General features: G+C 43.1%; 2 protein-coding genes across 2 annotated transcripts in view; both read left to right on the top strand.

Annotated features, from left to right (window-relative positions):
• Nucleotides 1–13,408, top strand: part of LOC142312344 (uncharacterized) — a 122,728-nt gene that overhangs the window by 42,622 nt on the left and 66,698 nt on the right. The window lies entirely within an intron of this gene.
• Nucleotides 1–13,408, top strand: part of LOC142310572 (oocyte zinc finger protein XlCOF29-like) — a 33,423-nt gene that overhangs the window by 753 nt on the left and 19,262 nt on the right. The window contains exon 2 of the mRNA XM_075348091.1: nucleotides 3,768–3,968. The gene's annotated coding sequence lies outside the window, so the exon portion shown is untranslated. The remainder of the gene's footprint in view (nucleotides 1–3,767; nucleotides 3,969–13,408) is intronic.

Below are 13,408 nucleotides of genomic sequence, written 5' to 3'. Positions count from 1 at the left end.
TACTAGCCGTGTGTGCGTGTGTATTGTCCGTGTGTGCGTGTGAAACTTAACTGATGTGTGTGTGTGTGTTGTCCGTGTGTAATGTCCGTGTGTGATGTAAAATGTAGTTGCTACATGTCGGCTGACAGCAGACAGAGTCGCGCGCTGAGAATGGACTCGGGTGAACTTCACCCGACTTCATTATCATGCCGTGGCTCTGTCTGTGTCGCGTCCTGATTAGCGGTCACCGGTGAGTCCTGCACTGACTGAATTGAGCAGCGCGATTAGCGCTGCCGTCACTCAGGCTACCCGTGGCTAGCTGGATCCTCCACTCGTGACCGCAACTTACCTGTGACTTCTTCGCTGTCACTCGGGAGACTTGCTGTCACAGTTGGAGGATCCAGCAGTGGCCGCGAGTAACCTCAGTGACAGCTCAGCTGATCGCGCTATTCCCTTCATTAGCTGCGTGGAGCTGACAGGAGTGGCTGTGTATTCTGCTGCTCTTGTCACCTGCATGTAGCAGAGCTGGATGCGACGCTGGAGAGCCATGGATTACGCCGAACATGGAGGGCTTTGTTGGGGTTAATAAATTGGTGACGAGGGAATTGGTTTGTGTTTTTTATTTCTAATAAAGGATTTTTTGGGTGTGTGTGTGTTTTGTAACTGTAACCTACAGATTAATCATGGAAGGTATCTCGGGGAGACGCCTGACATGATTAATCTAGGATTTAGTGTCAGCTATGGGCTACCATTAACTCCTTATTACCCCGATTGCCAACGCACCAGGGCCAATCGGGAAGAGCCGGGTACAGTCCCAGAACAGTCGCATCTAATGCATGCGGCATTTCTGGGCGGCTGCTGGCTGATATTGTTAGGCTGGGGGGCTCCCCATAACATGGAGCTCCCCATCCTGAGAATACCAGCCTTCAGCCGTGTGGATTTACCCTGGCTGGTATCAAAATGGGGGGGGAACGCACGTCGTTTTTTTTTAATTATTTATTTTTTTAACTGCACAGTATAGTCCCGCCCCCCAGCGGCTGTGATTGGTTGCAGTGAGACAGCTGTCAATCAGCGTGGGGGCGTGTCTAACTGCAACCAATCATAGGCGCCGGTGGGCAGGGAAAGCAGGGAATACGAGATTGTTTAATGAGCGGCCGGCTTTTTCAAAAGCGGAAAAGCCGCCGGAGTTTAGTGAACAGCCATGCAGCGCCGCGCCGGTGATTGGTAAGTATGAGAGAGGGGGAGACTGACCCACAGACTGTGAGAGAGGGACAGACAAGACAGAGAGAGACCATCAGACAGACAGAGAGACTGACCGACGGACTGAGGTAGATTGACCGACATAGACAGAAAAAGAAAGAATGGCCGACATCGCTAGAAAAAAGCACAAAACGTACACGGAGCATACAGAGATGCATCCGTGTCACGTATTGTACGCACATAACCATTGACTTTCATGGTGTCCGCGTGTGTGTGTTCCATGCAGAAAACGGACATGCATCTGTGCAAAACGGAAAAACATACGGATCACGCACACGGACCGTATGGAAAAACGCACGTGTCAACACAAACATAGCATAACATTGGCGTACGTATGTCCGTGTCTTCGGTATCACGGACACGGATCAAACACGCACGTTTTTCACGGACGTGTGAAGGGGGCCTACAATAGTTTATTCTATACTGTCCACTTTGAAGGAGACAGTCTCTGGAGAAGCTTAGGTGTTCACTTCTGTTGCAGCTGAGAAGTTTCCTGCTGTCCTGCTGGAGAAGCTTTGGAGTGCTATTTGTTGTGTCTTTCCACACCTGTTCGTCTTACCTTCTTCATGTTGTCTTATTGCAGTGGTGATACCAGCATTCGCTGACCTTTACACTAGTCAGGATGAGTTCAGGGCCAGCCAAGGCTTAGGCACGCGATGGTGCACAGGGGTTAGGGAGTGCATGGATCAGCCTCAGATAAGTGTTACGAGGTGAACCCTCTCCCTAGCGCCAGGGCCTTCCGTTGTATTGCTTCCTTGGATTTCCATTTGTGTTACACTGCTCGTGACAGATTCCCATGATAACAATCAACATCCTGGTTACATAGTTAGATGCTGATACTCTGTTTAACCACCTAGATCAGACAGTCACTATTGACCACAGCATCTAAGGCGTTAATCCGTCCCAGCAATCAGCGTGATGTAATAGAACCTCCTACTTTGTACACTGACTCCACTTAGCACTGTGATATACAGTACGGCAAGGCTCAGAGAGGGATTAAAGAGATTTTTCAATTGTTGCAAGACAACTCCCTGTGATCATATATCATATATCACCGCAGCGGGAACACCAAGGTTTTCGTCTCTCCTTATTACACAAATACATAAATGGAGATCATTCCATGCTTTTTTTTTTTTTTTTTTTTTAGACCTGCTCCTACAACCTCTGCCTCTGTCACAAGACAGCATCTCACACTTGCACTGCAGATGGCGTTGGGTGACATAGGCACGCTCCATCCAAGTGTATTTTTGTGGCTAAGACATGTGCTGCCACCCAGTCAGGTAGTGATTTGTCATTTGGAAACAACGCTAGATAAAAAGCTGGCTTTCTGCTGGGAATGAAGGGAGGCGGCACCCCAGTGAGAGCCACTAAACTCTCTTAATGGCCCTCATTGGGTGTAAAGTTATGCTGTTCGACAGACAAAACCCGCTCAACTGATCACAACCCTGCCCATTCATCAATTTAATTGGCTGACTACAAATGGGCAAGTGTCAGACTCTGCAATCTGATCAACCAACGTCGCCATGACAGTTGGCACACTTTGTGCAAAGCTCCGTGTGACAGTAACCCCTCCCTCAAAGAGGAACCTCTGGATCCTGACCCTCAGGGCCCAGTCTCTCAGGATTGAGACGATGTAATGTCCTAACCAGGTGCTCAGCATAGATGTTTGCAGCTGGTCCCCAAGTCCTCTCCTCAGGACCATAGCTTCGCCAGTGAACCAAGTTCTGTAAACATCAGCGAATGAAACGAGAATCTACAACGTTGGACACCTGAAATTCTAATGACCCATCGACTAAGACCGGAGGCAGAGGCAAAGGAGGAGTGCTTCCCGAACCCACATATTTCTTTACCAGAGATCTATGGAAAACACATTATGAATCTTGTAAGATGTTGGTAACGCCATGTGGCAAGTAACCGTATTACTGAGTGCTGTGGTTTTGTACAGGCCAATCACTTCAGATGTAACAGAGCTGGTATTGTCATGGGATCTCGGATTATGTCAGACCTGGGTGTTTTGGGGGTTAATAAAGTGGTGAAAGGATGCTTTTTTGTCTTTTATTTCAAATAAAGGATTTTTTCTGTGTTTGTGTTTATTTCTTTTCACTTACATATTAGTAATGGGGATTTCATAGATGCCTCCAATTACTAATCAAGGGCTTAGTGGCAGCTGTGAGCTGCAATTAACTCCTTATACCTTATCCCGATTACCACCGCAATAGGGCAATCAGGAAAAGCCGGTCAACATTCCGGGATTATCATATCTAATGGATGCGGCCATCTTGGGCGGCTTCAGGCTGCCATTTTTAGGCTGGGGGGCCGGATAAGCATGGGTCTCCTCAGCCTGAAGAATACCATCCCTGAGCTGTTGGGCTTTATCTTGGCTTGTGGGGGATCGCATGCTGTTTTTTAAAATTATTTAAATAATTAACAATAAAGCATGGCTGGAGCTGTATGTTGTATGCTTTATCGGTGATAGGTATCATAATATGGGTGGACCCTACACAAATTTTTTATTTATTTATTTTTAGACCAATCTACAGTGACCCATAGCCAGGGTCTGTGGTTAGAAGCATCCAGACATGCTGCCACTCCAGGTGGGGGCACGATCCGACTGCAACCAATCACAAATGCCAGGATACGGAGAAAGCAGTGAATATGTATGAAGTTAATGAGCGGCCCCAGAAGTAGAATGAGCAGCCAGGAAGCATTTACAGCTACGCCGGAGACTGGTAAGTATAGCATGCTTGCTTTAGTTTTCCTTATTTTTTTTTTTATTTTTTTATTACCCGAGTTTGCAGATCAATACCTGGAGTTCCCTAGGAACTCTGGGCCCAATACTCAGGTACTTTTGATCCTGTGTGAGTCCAAACTTTTACAGTCCGGGCCCGCCCATCTCTACTCATAGATAAAGACAGACAAGGGAAAACCAAAACATTGTCACACAGCATGCACACACAAATGTATAGACAATAAGAGGTTCTGGAGTAGAATTAAGAGCAGGAAGAAGCTACAAAACAACAGGAGTAAACTGTGCTATGGCACCAAGCAATGAGCACAACTTTCACCAGTAAGTTTGGGACACCACTACTCACAGACTAATATAGAATAAACTATAGCTGGCATAGGTGGAAGGTTTCAACCAACATAAATAGGAGGGAAGCAGATGTGATAGGCCTCCTTACATTATGTGACCAGAGGAGCAAGCAGACCAACAGAGATTGTCTTTTTAGCCTGTCTATGAATCAGCACAGAGCAGGCCAACGCCCAAGCCTGCCTGTATTGATCCCAGATACCAGAGAAACCATCAAGTGGAGTGTCAGAATCTGCAATCTGAACAAAGCCCAAAGCTGCCATGACAGTCGGTGATGTTTGTGTAAAACTCTGTGTGACACTCTGCTATGTACTTTGTAATGGCCGTGTCTGACCATACAGGAACATGGTCTAATCGCATGGTCTGATCTGTACCGGGAAGGAAGTAAGAAAGTATACAGGCATTACAGCACATTTCAGGATGCAAATATTTCAGGATGCAAATGTAAATAATCAATTGCACTTAAATCTCGTCATGTTTCCAGGTCAATGCAACCTCTTCTCAGGAGAACCACAATCATAAAAGGTGTTGGTGGGGTAGCAGAGTAAATTAGTCTCTTTTTAGTACCAAAGGAGACCTGTTGCTGAAGAATATTGTTCTGAATTTGTTGTCGAGTCATAGACTCTCAGTAGAATGACCAGGCCCTTTGTCATCATTTTCAGGTTTTTTTTTACTAATTCAATGCCACATAGGACAATTTCCTAACTCAGTTTCCTTTAAGTTAAGGCCGCTTTACACGCAACGATATCGCTAACGAGATGTCGTTGGGGTCACAGAATTTGTGACGCACATCCGGCCTCGTTAGCGACATCGTGACGTGTGAAACGTACGAACGACCGCTGATGATCAAAATTACTCACCTAATCGTTGATTATTGACACGTCATTCTAATCCCAAATATCGTTGCTGTTTCAGGACGCAGGTTGTTCGTCGTCCCTGAAGCAGAACACATCGCTACGTGTGACACCCCGGGAACGATGAACAACAGCTTACCTGCGTCCTCCGGCAACGAGGTGGGCGTCACTTTCTTTTGGCTGGTCTCCGCCCCTCCACTTCAATTGGATGGCTGCCGTGTGACGTTGCTGTGACGCCGCACGAACCACCCCCTTAGAAAGGAGGCGGTTCGCCGGCCACAGCAATGTCGCAGGGAAGGTAAGCCCGTGTGACGGGACCTAGCAATATTGTGCGCCATGGGAAGCGATTTGCCCGTGACACACAACCGATGGGGGAGGGTGCTTACACCAGCGACATCGCTAGCGATGTCACTGCGTGTAAAGCCTGCTTTAGTTATGTCCTTAGCTATCATCTGGATAGGTGGTTGCTTGAACTCAACAGAAACGCACAACTGTCACCTACAACTTTACGTAATATCTGCCACCCTCAATTTCTTCTAAAGAACCTATGCTGTTTGGGGTGACTGTCCAATCACCCGAAAAATCTGGGTTGCTTTAAGCTGCTATCGATTGCTCTTACAATGCGAAATATGTTGATGCTAATGTGGCAAAATTATTAACTTGGGACCTCCTGATGAAGTTGTTGACACAGTGAAACACATACTGTTGACAGTTCTTATTTCCACAATCTTTCATGTCATCATGGGTTGACACTAGAAGTCCCAGAAATTTTGAGAGCCCCCCCCCCATTCCAAAGGTAGAAATGTTAAATGACCCCTCTCTGGGACTTCTAGTGTTAAGCCTATCAAACTCTTTGTAGATGTTGATACTTGAACCAAGTAGCGCTACCTAGCAACAGTGCAAACCACTGAGCCACCGTTGCACCATTACATTGAATTGACTGTACCTGTGTAATTTTTCCCTACTGTATGGATACTCTCTATTTGGTATTTTTCCATATTTACATTTATGGGTTAGTGCACATGTGTATTCTGTAAGTTTTAAAAAAAATTGCTTTTCTCAGGTTTTTTCATTGGCTTGCATTTATACTGGGAATGTATGTGTTTTAAGATTTTGACGATTTTTTTTTTTTCATAGCTTTGTTTGATATTGTGGTAAAATTTATAGCAAGTACTTAAAATGAACAAGAAGATGAACTCTCCAGAAATTTTCTTCCATCGTAGATAGGTTTTCTTTCTTGGAAAAGGTATAGTTGTATCTTGTTTCTTTAGATCTCACTGAAGAGATCCATTGATATCAAACTTTAGGGCCCCAATCAATACTCCCACACAAACAGTTTTTGTTCATCTTTAGTTTCATCTGCCAGTTCTACAGGAATCTAATTATACTTTAAGATCACCCTGGAATAGATCATACATTCCAACTTGTAACCAGGTACGGTATTTACTTTTGGTGTCTTTTGTTTGGAACTGTAGAAAAAAAATACACTGTGTGCAGAATTATTAGGCAAATAAGTATTTTGATCACATGATACTTTTTATACATGTTATCCTACTCCAAGCTGTATAGGCTTGAGAGCCAGCTACCAATTAAGTAAATCAGGTGATGTGCATCTCTGTAATGAGGAGGGGTGTGGTGTAATGACATCAACACCCTATATAAGGGGTGCTTAATTATTAGGCAACTTCCTTTCCTTTGGCAAAATGGGTCAGAAGAGAGATTTGAAGGGCTCTGAAAAGTCCAAAATTGTGAGATGTCTTGCAGAGGGATGCAGCAGTCTTGAAATTTCCAAACTTTTGAAGCGTGATCACCGAACAATCAAGCGTTTCATGGCAAATAGCCAACAGGGTCACAAGAAACGTGTTGGATAAAAAAGGCGCAAAATAACTGCCCATGAATTGAGGAAAATCAAGTGTGAGGCTGCCAAGATGCCATTTGACACCAGTTTGGCCATATTTCAGAGCTGCAACGTTACTGGAGTATCAAAAAGCACAAGTTGTGCCGTACTCAGGGACATGGCCAAGGTAAGGAAGGCTGAAAAACGACCACCTTAGAACAAGAAACATAAGATAAAACGTCAAGACTTATGCATAATGTAGAAAGAGAAATTTGTCAGCTCACCCCTCTTCACTCCTGGACTCTGCACCGATGCAAGGAACGCCCTGGCCCGGGCGGAGACGAAGGCAGCAAGAATCAAATATCCAGCATCAAGGAGGATAAAAATAAAACTTGTATTTATTTGTATAAGTATAAAAACATACAGACTGTGCAGTGGACACAGAGGCACAAGTGCAAAAAGTGGATCTATCCGACGCGTTTCGACCAGAGAGTCTTATTCATGGCATGTGTTGTAACCAAACTGGTTCAGTATTTAAAAGTTACACATAACACGTAGAGGGGTGGGATTAGTGATCAAATTAGACTAAAAACGTGCAGGTGTGAGATTCCCAAACCACACTATCATCAGTCACGTAAAAAGTAAAAACATACATGTGGGTATCCACAATATGAAATTTTAGAAAATAATTGTCCTATCAAAAATGAATAAAAAAACACGAAGTAATTGTCATCAAAAATTAGTATATTAAGTCAATGAGACTAAGTATAGGAGAGATTTTATGAAATTTTTATATGTGTAACTTTCTCCAGCTGAACATTCATTCAAAAAGCATAAGGAAATACATGAATAGCTATGAGAATTACATATAGCTTACAAAACAATTTTATTCTTTATTTCTTGTGTGATTACTTTGAATTATTATTTAAATTAAACCAAAAAGAATACACAAGATTCCCTTAAGTTTTAATAGAATATATAGTTCTGGAAAAAAAAAAATGTTTTTTTTTTTTTTCTTCCCTTCTGGGATTCAAACAAGTATAGGGAAGCTAAATTAAATGGTTCTTACTCTATTTAAAATAGAATATCCCATTAAAAGCCTAAAAAATCCCTCACATCTTTTTCTGTTTATTTTGAATAATAATTCATAATACCTACAAAAAATAAAGCATAAGCTTGTTTTGTAAGAAGAGAACTTTTAAACAGAAAATCCCTCTGAATATTCAGGCTCGGCACTAGGTGCCGCACAGTCTGAATACCCGACAGGATTTAATTATTCAGTACTCACAAACAGTCCCTTTTGCGCTTCTCCTCTGAGGTTCTGACAAGCATGGGAAAGCAAGACAAATAGTTTTTTTGTTTTTTTTTTCCAGAACTATATATTCTATTAAAACTTAAGGGAATCTTGTGTATTCTTTTTGGTTTAATTTAAATAATAATTCAAAGTAATCACACAAGAAATAAAGAATAAAATTGTTTTGTAAGCTATATGTAATTCTCATAGCTATTCATGTATTTCCTTATGCTTTTTGAATGAATGTTCAGCTGGAGAAAGTTACACATATAAAAATTTCATAAAATCTCTCCTATACTTAGTCTCATTGACTTAATATACTAATTTTTGATGAAAATTACTTCCAGTGTTTTTTTATTCATTTTTGATAGGACAATTATTTTCTAAAATTTCATATTGTGGATACCCACATGTATGTTTTTACTTTTTACGTGACTGATGATAGTGTGGTTTGGGAATCTCACACCTGCACGTTTTTAGTCTAATTTGATCACTAATCCCACCCCTCTACGTGTTATGTGTAACTTTTAAATACTGAACCAGTTTGGTTACAACACATGCCATGAATAAGACTCTCTTGTCGAAACGCGTCGGATAGATCCACTTTTTGCACTTGTGCCTCTGTGTCCACTGCACAGTCTGTATGTTTTTATACTTATACAAATAAATACAAGTTTTATTTTTTTTTTTTCCAAAACGTTTTTTATTGATTTTTCAAATTTGTAAAAACATGACAAGTATCATTGCAAAAGAAGAACATTCGTCTGACAAAATGTGACATAGAGGTGGGTGATACCCCAATTTGGAGTTCCATGTTGCTGTTCGATTTAAGATAGTATACAGTAACATTAAACCAAAACATAGGTAATGAAATATAATATAACATATGCAATACAATTCGTTAAATCTCTGTGTCGTCCCTGAATGATTTCAATTTTGCTAGCGTGTCTTGGTATTCCCAACCGTCTCGTCTCCCCCTCCCGCCAGAGCCCCCTCCTAGGTGATTCTCAGTTTACCCAGGCTGTCCTGGATATCGCTCAGGATATACCACTCCGAGTGAACAAAAGGTGCCATCAGGTTAATTATTTCTCCCTGTGTGAATTGGCTTTCAATAAAATGTCTCCATCTCACAAAAAACTTGGCTGTCAACCCATCTTTATCCCTCTCCGCTTCTAGTTTTTCCCACTTCAGAAGGTTGTGTAGTTCGCCCACAACCTCCTTTATGGATGGGCCCTCCCTTTGAATCCAGTGTTTTAAGATGCAACGCTTAGCTATCATGGCTATGTCATGCGTTATTGCGTATTTCCTCTTTTCCTGCGTGCTCGGTCCTCCTCCTACTCCTCCCTCAAAGGAGTGGAAAATCCACACCATTAAGTCTAGTTTGCTGAAAATTCCCCATGTTGACTGGGCAAATAGTCTGACTTGGTTCCAGAACCTAGCGATTGTCTCACATTCCCATAGCCCATGCAGCATATCCGTTTTTTCTTTTTGACACTTAGGACACCACCTATCCCTACCTGGTATGTTGAAACCTATAATGGCCCTATGTAGAATTCTGAATTGAGTGTCTCTCCATCTCTCATTGGTAATGTGTTTCCGCACTTGTACCCATCCTCTCAGTATATCATCCACCACTTCTTCCCTTCCCAATTGTTTCCCCCACGCTTTTAAAGTCCGACTATCCTCCCGAGAGATAAGCACCCCCCTTAGCGATCGATAAATTTTAGAGACATTTATACTTGTTACATCACATTCCAGTAACTCATCAATCGAACTTCTGTTCAGCTCTCTTCCAACCACACCCAGGTCTCCTATTATTCCATGTTTCAATTGTTCATACTGGATGACATGTGAGCTATTAAGGTTGTACTTATCCAGCACTTCCCGACCTGTCATCCACCTCCTGTCCTCCACATTCATAACATCTATCATTCTCCTGACTCCCCTCTCTTTCCATCTAGTAAATAGCTTGTTTTCTCGTCCCAGGGGAAAATTTGGGAATGCCCAGGGGTTCAAGTACTTGGACACTTTCCATGAGAGCCCCAGTTTTTTCCTTACCGACTTCCATGTTAGCATGGTGTCTCGGAATATAATTGAGTTCCTTATGTGCCCTTCAACCCTGGATAGTGGGGAGTGCAGAATGGACGTCAGATCCCACGGTGACGCATATTTAGTTTCCATCGCATGATCTGAGTGCCTACTCGTTCCTCTCACCCAATCAATTACATGCCTCATGATACATACAAGATTATACCCTTGGACATCTGGAAAGTTTAGACCTCCCTCCTCTGCTGACTTCATCAGCGTACGCAGCTTTATTCTGGGTTTCCTTCCCCTCCACAGAAATTCTGTATACGCGGAGTTGAGCTTATTCACATCCTTTAGTTTTAGCAATAGCGGGATTGTCTGGAAGGGATACAGCAGCCTAGGAAAGCTCATCATTTTTATCAGGTGACATCTTGCCAGTAATGGAAGTGGCAGACCTTTCCATCCCTTTAATTGAACTATAATTTTCCTGATTAGCGGTCCATAATTCAAGTTATAGATTGTTTCCACCGATCTTCCTATATGCACTCCCAGGTATTTAATTGAAGATTGTGCTATAGGAATTCCACATAGACAGCCATCCCTTATTTGTCCCCCCATTGTCCCATGATGCCCCCTTAGGAACATGATCTCGCATTTTTTTTTGTTCAGTTTGAAACCGGAGAATGAGCCAAATTTTTCAATCAAGGCAAGAGTCTGTGGCAAATCCGCACCGGGGTCCCCCATATAAAGTATGATGTCATCAGCAAAAAGCGCTGTCTTTACTTCTGAACCCCTTATCTTGATTCCTTTAAAGCTATTTTGTCCCTGTAGTATTCTTGACAACGGCTCGATTGCCAGGTTGAATAAAAGAGGAGATAATGGGCAGCCCTGTCTTGTTCCCTTCATCAAAGGGAACACGTCTGATAGAAAGCCCGGAGTGTGAACCCTAGCTCCCGAGTTGGCATAAAGGTTTCTAATGTAAAGTCTCATCTTGCCTACAATCCCTATGGCCTCCATTACCCTGTCTAACCACCCCCAATTTACATTATCAAACGCTTTTTCTGCGTCAAGTGTAACTAGGGCAGGTCTAGCCCCTCCCTCAGTGAGACCCAGTCTAACCGCGTCTACCACTAGAATTGTCTTTCGGATATTGGTAACGGCATTTCTCCCCTTAATAAACCCCACCTGGTGATTCGTAATGATCCTAGGTAAGATCTCGGCCAGTCTATTAGCCATGATCTTGGACATAATTTTTAAATCCTGATTTATGAGCGATATAGGTCTATAACTAGAGGGATCATCCAGGTCCTTGGTTCCCTTGGGGAGTAATTTAATATATGCTATGTTGGAATTTTTGGGTATTTCCGCCCCTCCCAGGAAAGCATTAAAGACTGAGGTTAGATCCGGCGAGATCAGATCCTTCAGAGCCTTATAGAACTCACTATTGAAACCGTCAGGTCCCGGTGCCTTGTTGGTGTTAAGCTCCCCAATTGTTCTCGTCACCTCCTCTACTGTGATATCTGCGTTTAAGGCACTCAAATCTTCCTCCGTCAAGCTAGGCATTTGGGCTTGTCTTAGCCACTCTGCCTCATCAGTCATGTCGTTATTCCCTGACCCATATAGTTTTCTATAGTAATCTCCCAACAGTTTATTAATGTCCTTAGGATCCGTAGTCACCTCTCCCCCCTTTGTTTTCAGTTTAGAGATCACTGTCATCTTTCTGCTGCCCCTTGCCAGATTGGCCAACATCCTTCCCGCCTTGTTGCCAAACCTATGTAAGTCAACCTCCTTGTGCGACCAGAATAGTTGTTCCTTTTTTTTGGCCCATTCGTCAAATCCCTCTTTTGCCTCCAACCATCTGCCTTTTGTCATGGGAGATCTATTTGTCACATAATTTGTATATGCTACCCGTACTGCTTCACTATGGAAATTATAATTCTCATTGGTTTTCCGTTTGATCATGGCTGCGTACCCCACCAGACGGCCCCTTAGGACCGCTTTTGCCGTTTCCCAAAATATCACTGGGGACTCTCTATGTTCCTTATTGTCCTCTGCGAATTCTCCCCACCACTCCTGTAGCACCTTGTGGAAATTATCTTGCCTGAGAAGGAACGATGGGAATCTCCATATGATATCTGTACCTCTCCTGAATTTCTCTCTAATGCCCAATCTCACCGGACTATGATCAGAGATCACCATATTCTCTATCACACAATCTTGCGTTCCACTCAGTAAGTCTTGCGAGATCCAGAACTGATCAATACGTGACCAGCTATCATGAGGGTGAGAGAAGTGTGTATACTCTCTGTCATGTGGGTGAGTTAGTCTCCAGATGTCTTTCAGTCCTACGTCTTCTAATGTTACATCCCTATTGTCTAAACTCCTGCCCACATTAGCTGTCCCCTCCTCGCCCCTCCTCCTATCTTCAGCTGAGTCTGGGACAGTGTTAAAATCGCCTCCCACTATAATGTTAGCCTCCCCATCTGCTAATATGGTGGCCTTTATGTCATCATGGAATGTGATTTGTTGTGAATTTGGGCCATAGACATTATAAATACTGAGTTTACCCGCTGGACTAACGATTGTTAAGTGCTGCCACCTTCCATGGTCGTCTGCCTCATGTGCCACTACCTCATGACTGAATTGTTTATTTATTAGGATCATAGTGCCCGCTTTTCTACCTTGTGCCGCTGCCCCGTAAACGGTGCCCACCCAATGTTTCTTCATGCGGAAAAAGTCCTCCCCCCCCAAGTGGGTTTCCTGTAATAAGGCAATGTCTGTCTTTAGTCTTTTCAGATGTCTCAATATCATTGCTCGTTTGTTAGGTGATCTCAGCCCTTTAACATTCCACGTAGTTATCTGTATCATGTTAACCTGTGTATTCTGCTTTTACTACTCCCTCCCCCATGGGCCCCTGCATCAAGGAAGACGAGATGTTCGACACTAGAATCACAGTTGGTACCACAAAATCGACACTCCCTTTCCCCACCTTGCAAATATAACAAATACAACAAAAAGCATGTAACTGTAAAACATATTTTCCCTTCCGAGAAATCCACGGCGTT

This window comes from Anomaloglossus baeobatrachus, chromosome 5 (genome assembly GCF_048569485.1).
Source record: "Anomaloglossus baeobatrachus isolate aAnoBae1 chromosome 5, aAnoBae1.hap1, whole genome shotgun sequence".
Classification (NCBI taxonomy): Eukaryota; Metazoa; Chordata; class Amphibia; order Anura; family Aromobatidae; genus Anomaloglossus; species Anomaloglossus baeobatrachus.
This window is presented reverse-complemented; position numbering and strand designations above follow the sequence as displayed.